We start from the raw sequence: 6379 nt of genomic DNA, 5'->3' as shown, positions 1-6379 counted from the left end.
ATTGCCTCACCTTGGGTGGATCTGATGCTAAAATAACAACTCCTCCCATTACCATAACATAATTAACTTTTAGTATCAATAAGGTGCTAATTAAAAGGTCAACAGACATTGCCTCACCTCGAACAGCCAGCCAAGATCAAATCAATAGGGAGAAGAATTTCACCACTCAGCAAGGAACAACAAATGGTCCTCATCAGGAAACTCGGGGAGCAGCACGACCTCGAACCGCCCTTTGGCCAACTTAGCGGTGACCTCCACGAAACTGATGAGCTTTGTGTGGATGGGTACAAGAGAGCTAGTGTCCAGGTCTTGCGGTGCGCCGGCCGTAAGTGAGGGTGACCCGGTCGTGAAGGTGGACGCGATGCCACGCGAGAAGGTCCCGCACCATGGCCCGCCACGAATAGTAGGCATGAGAGGCATGGTGGAGGGGGCGTGCACTGCGTCGGTGGGTATGGGAGGGGGCGTCCAGCGACGGTGGGCATCACGACACCGGGGAGAGGGGGCACGACATCGCGGCATTGCGGGGGAGGGGGGTAGTGGGGGTGGCGAGCGGGGGCGGAGCCACGGTGGGTGTGGGCGAGATCCGCTTCCGTTGTCCCTCCCGCTTGGACCCAGGCGTCGTCCCTCCTGCTCAAACCCACGCCACACCCTCCTGCGCCGCCAAACCCTCCACAGCCCCCTCGCCGCCCGCTCCTATATCTGGGCTCCTCGCTCTCGGCGCCCATCACGCCACTATCTGCCGCAGGTCAGGAAGACGCCCGACGGGTGGATTGCCCACTTGAGCTGCGAGGCGAGGCAGGCCCCAATGGTTTTCGTCGTCGTGGCGGTGGTCGTGGAGGGGGGAGGCGAGTACGCTGGCAGAACTGTGGTAGGTGCGGCTGTGAGATGCGGGGATGGGGGGAGGGCGAGGACGGAGGCGTGGATCCCGCGGCGCCATGGATGGGGCGAGGCTACGAGATACGGGGATGGGGCGTGGCTGCGAGATGCTGGGATGGGACGAGCTACGAAATGCGGGGATGGGGGGAGGGTGAGGGCAGAGGCATGGATCCCGCGGCACCATGGATGACCTCGCTGGTGACGGCTGCGAGAGATGCGGGGACGGGGCGAGCGCGACTGCAAGACGCGAGGACGGGGCAGGGGGAGCCATGGTGAAGCTGGTGGACGCCCTCCTTAGCCTCTTAAGGATTAGTAGAGATTTCACCTCTTCAGTGGAAACCTGCAAGTTTTTGGTAAGGTTAATAACAATGCCCAAGAGCAGCAATAACTTTAAAACACGCAAAGCAAAATAAAAATAAAAATTCAGGACTCGAACAATAGTATTTCTTGGACACAACATTATCAGATTTAGCTAACAGATACCAGTGAATTAGTCCCATGAAAGGAACATCAATTACACATTAAGATGTACAAATGGAGCAAACATTAACCGGATCACAATGCCATTTCAGCTTGCAGTGCAGCAAGCTCATCATCTTCAGCTGTAGCTTTCTGTGGAGCAGGGCGAGCTGGTTGCTTGTTGCCTGGGACATGCACTGGATGCACAGGAAGAGCAGCAACAGGCTCCAGAAGCTGAGATTCCAACTCGTCTCCTTCCAGTTCTTCAAGTTCCGCTTCCAGTTCATCCTGTTTTTTCAGTGCAATGGGTGCTTAGCGTGTCAGAGAAAACAATGCACTGCAAGGTTGCAAATCACAAATGCCCACTGTGAATTACCTCGTCAAAATCAGCAGAAGCTCCAAGAGGAGTTGACAAAGCATCTTGAATTTGTTTCATATTTTCAATCTATTCATTAATTTCATCCATGGTCTTGTCGACATCATCAATGTTTCTGCAGGGACATGATAAATAATCATTTTCAGACCTTGAATGACCAGGTGCATAAAATCCTAAAATGGACTCAATATTAATACTAACGTTGCTTTTTGCATTGCTTTCATAGCTGCAGCTCCAGTTCTCAACGCATCAACAGTCTCTGTTGTAGCTTTAGCTGCTTCTAACATGATCATTTGTATACAAAATGGGTTATACAATTGACACACAACGTACAGTAAACAAAAACTCAGTATTTGAATGCCAATATACCTGATCATGATTTCTCAACTGAAAATTTCCGAGTTGCTCAATTTGTTGTTCATAAAGTTTTTTCCTCTTCAAGGATTGGATAGCCGCTGTTAAGAGAAAGTTTATTTGTATTAGCACAAGTTTATTTGTATTGCCCAATATACCTTGTGGTAAGCATTGATGCATCACGAGATGAGGAGGCATACATTGCTCGATCAATCTCCTCCGTTGTGAAATCCATCTCCTCCTCTTCCTCTTCCCCCTTTCTTGCTCGCGCGACTCAGAAGAAATCAAAATATTCCTTTCTGCACCCACAGGAACAAGAGTCAGATCAATCGTCGTCTCATCCCACACCTCCCAAGCAACAAACTCCGGCGAAATAATAAATATGGAATTTTTTCAGGCGCATCGTTCACCTTGTACCGGTCGAGGGTCACCTACACCAGCGAACTCCCCGGGCAAAAGCGTCTGCGCCACAAGAGAACGAAGCGCACGATCAGCAACCAACAAACCCGACCAACGAAACAAACTCAGATGGAGTCATGGAACATCCTGCGACGGCGGTTAGGAGATCGATCGAGATGATCGGTGAAAGTTGCCTAGAGGGGGGGGGGTGAATAGGGCGAATCTGAAATTTACAAACTTAATCACAACTACAAGCTGGGTTAGCGTTAGAAATAGAAACGAGTCCGAGAGAGGGCGCAAAACAAATCGCAAGCGAATAAAGAGTGTGACACAAGAATTTGTTTTACCGAGGTTCGGTTCTCTCAAACCTATTCCCCGTTGAGGTGGTCACAAAGACCGGGTCTCTTTCAACCCTTTCCCTCTCTCAAACGGTCCCTCGGACCGAGTGAGCTTCTCTTCTCAAATCAATTAGGAACCAAACTTCCCGCAAGGACCACCACACAATTGGTGTCTCTTGCCTTGTTTACAATTGAGATGATCGCAAGAAGGAATGAGAAAAATAAGCAATCCAAGCGCAAGAGCTCAAATGAACACAACAAATCTCTCTCACTAATCTCTAAAGCCTTGTGTGGAATTGGGAGAGGATTTGATCACTTTGGTGTGTCTAGTATTGAATGCTTAGCTCTTGTGAGTAGTTGGAAGATGGAAAACTTGGATTTCTTGAATGTGGGGTGGTTGGGGGTATTTATAGCCCCAACCACCAAACTAGTCGTTTGGTGGAGGCTGCTGTCGCATGGTGCACCGGACAGTCCGGTGCGCCACCGGACGCTGTCCGGTGCGCCAGCCACGTCACCAGGTCGTTGGGTTCCGACCGTTGGAGCTCTGACTTGTGGGCCCGCCTGGCTGACCGGTGGCGCACCGGACAAGTCCTGTAGACTGTCCGGCGTGCCACCCGCGCGTGCCCTGTCCTCTACGCGCGCAGGCGCGCATTTAATGCGTTGCAGTCGACCGTTGCACGCGAAGTAGCCGTTGCTCCGCTGGCTCACCGGACAGTCCGGTGAATTATAGCGGAGCGGATTCCCGAAACTGGCGAGTTCAGAGTCGCTCTCCCCTGGGGCACCAGACACTGTCCGGTGGTGCACCGGACAATCCGGTGAATTATAGCAGAGCGCCTCTGAGTTTTCTCGAAGGTGAGGAGTTCAGCTTGGAGTCCCCTGGTGCACCAGACACTGTCCGGTGGTGCACCGGACACTGTCCGGTGGCATACCGGACAGTCTGGTGCGCCAGACCAGGGCATACCGGACAGTCCGGTCCGGAAACTTTCTTGGAGCGGGGCTTGTAATCCTTCCCCCTCCTTTGCTTGAGGATTTGGCGGAAGCTCTTGATGATGAGCGCCATTTCCTCGTTGTCGAGCTTGGAGGCGTCGATGGGTGTTCTACTCGATGTAGACTCCTCCTTCTTCTCCTCTGTCGCCTTAAATGCGACCGGTTGTGCTTCGGACGTGGAGGGGCCGTCAAGCTCGTTGATCTTCTTTGAGCCTTTGATCATAAACTCAAAGCTCACAAAATTCCCGATTACTTCCTCGGGAGTCATTAGTGTATATCTAGGATTGCCACGAATTAATTGGACTTGAGTAGGGTTAAGGAAAACAAGTGATCTTAGAATAACCTTAACCATTTCGTGGTCATCCCATTTTTTGCTCCCGAGGTTGCGCACTTGATTCACCAAGGTTTTGAGCCAGTTGTACATGTCTTGTGGCTCCTCCCCTTGGCGAAGACGGAAGCGACCGAGCTCCCCCTCGATCGTCTCTCGCTTGGTGATCTTGGTTAGCTCATCTCCCTCGTGCGCGGTCTTGAGCACGTCCCAAACTTCCTTGGCGCTCTTTAATCCTTGCACCTTGTTGTACTCCTCTCTACTTAGAGAGGCGAGGAGTATAGTTGTGGCTTGGGAGTTGAAGTGCTCGATTTGGGCCACTTCGTCCTCATCATAATCTTCATCCCCTATGGATGGTACCTGTACACCAAGCTCAACGACATCCCATATACTTTTGTGGAGTGAGGTTAGATGAAATCGCATCAAATCACTCCACCTAGCATAATCTTCACCATCAAACGTTGGTGGTTTGCCTAATGGGACGGAAAGTAAAGGCGTATGTTTAGAAATGCGAGGATAGCGTAGGGGGATCTTACTAAACTTATTGCGCTCATGGCGCTTAGAAGTGATGGATGGCGCGTCGGAGCCGGAGGTGGATGGCGATGAGGTGTCAGTCTCATAGTAGACCACCTTCCTCATCTTCTTCTTCTTATCACCGCTTCGACGCGACTTGTGTGAAGGGGATTCCTTTTCCTTCCCCTTCCCTTTGTTGTAGGACTCTCCCGATGGAGCCTTCCCGTGGCTTGTAGCGGGCTTCTCGCCGGTCACCATATCCTTCTTGGCGTGATCTCCCGACATCACTTCGAGCGGTTAGGCTCTAATGAAGTACTGGGCTCCGATACCAATTGAAACTTGCCTAGAGGGGGGGTGAATAGGGCGAATCTGAAATTTACAAACTTAATCACAACTATAAGCTGGGTTAGTGTTAGAAATAGAAACGAGTCCGAGAGAGGGCGCAAAGCAAATCGCAAGCGAATAAAGAGTGTGACACAAGAATTTGTTTTACCGAAGTTCGGTTCTCTCAAACCTACTCCCCGTTGAGGTGGTCACAAAGATCGGGTCTCTTTCAACCCTTTTCCTCTCTCAAACGGTCCCTCGGACCGAGTGAGCTTCTCTTCTCAAATCAATTGGGAACCAAACTTCCCGCAAGGACCACCACACAATTGGTGTCTCTTGCCTTGTTTACAATTGAGATGATCGCAAGAAGGAATGAGAAAAAGAAGCAACCCAAGCGCAAGAGCTCAAATGAACACAACAAATCTCTCTCACTAATCTCTAAAGCCTTGTGTGGAATTGGGAGAGGATTTGATCACTTTGGTGTGTCTAGTATTGAATGCTTAGCTCTTGTGAGTAGTTGGAAAATGGAAAACTTGGATTTCTTGAATGTGGGGTGGTTGGGGGTATTTATAGCCCCAACCACCAAACTAGCCGTTTGGTGGAGGCTGCTGTCGCATGGCGCACCGGACAGTCCGGTGCGCTAGCCACGTCACCAGGCCGTTGGGTTCCGACCGTTGGAGCTCTGACTTGTGGGCCCGCCTGGCTGTCCGGTGGCGCACCAGACAAGTCCTGTAGACTGTTCGGTGTGCCACCCGCGCGTGCTCTGTCCTCTGCACGCGCAGGCGCGCATTTAATGCGTTGCAGTCGACCGTTGCGCGCGAAGTAGCCGTTGCTCTGCTGGCTCACTGGACAGTTCGGTGTGCACCGGACATGTCCGGTGAATTATAGCGGAGCGGATTCCCGAAGCTGGCGAGTTCAGAGTCGCTCTCCCCTGGGGCACCGGACACTGTCCGGTGGTGCACCGGACAGTCCGATGAATTATAGCGGAGCGCCTCTGCGTTTTCCCGAATGTGAGGAGTTCAGCTTGGAGTCCCCTGGTGCACCGAACACTGTCCGGTGGCACACCGGACAGTCTGGTGCGCCAGACCAGGGCAGCCTTCGGTTGTCCCTTGCTCTCTTTGTTTGAACCCTTTTCTTGGTCTTTTTATTGGCTTAGTGTGAACCTTTGGCACCTGTATTACTTATCGAATAGAGCAAACTAGTTAGTCCAATTATTTGTGTTGGGCAATTCAACCACCAAAATCAATTAGGAAATAGGTGTGAGCCTAATTCCCTTTCAATCGGCATTGCTACCTCGGTGAGACCACGCACCTCGATTTTGCGCTGGACGGTCTTGCTCCGCTTCGTGGGCCGGCGCGGCACCTTGCTGCCGGTGATCTTGGTGAAGTCGGCGTCGATCTCCTGCCGAGTCAGCTTCACCGACAG

At 51.7% G+C, this 6379-nt stretch overlaps 1 pseudogene; it reads right to left on the bottom strand.

Moving 5' to 3' along the window:
- Positions 1–1193: 1193 nt before the first annotated feature.
- On the bottom strand, positions 1194–2065 carry LOC103653041 (vacuolar protein sorting-associated protein 32 homolog 2-like; annotated as a pseudogene).
- Between the last annotated feature and the right edge of the window lie 4314 nt (positions 2066–6379).

The sequence above is a fragment of the Zea mays genome, chromosome 4, assembly GCF_902167145.1.
Source record: "Zea mays cultivar B73 chromosome 4, Zm-B73-REFERENCE-NAM-5.0, whole genome shotgun sequence".
In the NCBI taxonomy this organism is placed as follows: Eukaryota; Viridiplantae; Streptophyta; class Magnoliopsida; order Poales; family Poaceae; genus Zea; species Zea mays.
The sequence above is the reverse complement of the archived record's forward strand: the minus strand, read 5'-3'. Positions and strand labels throughout refer to the sequence as shown.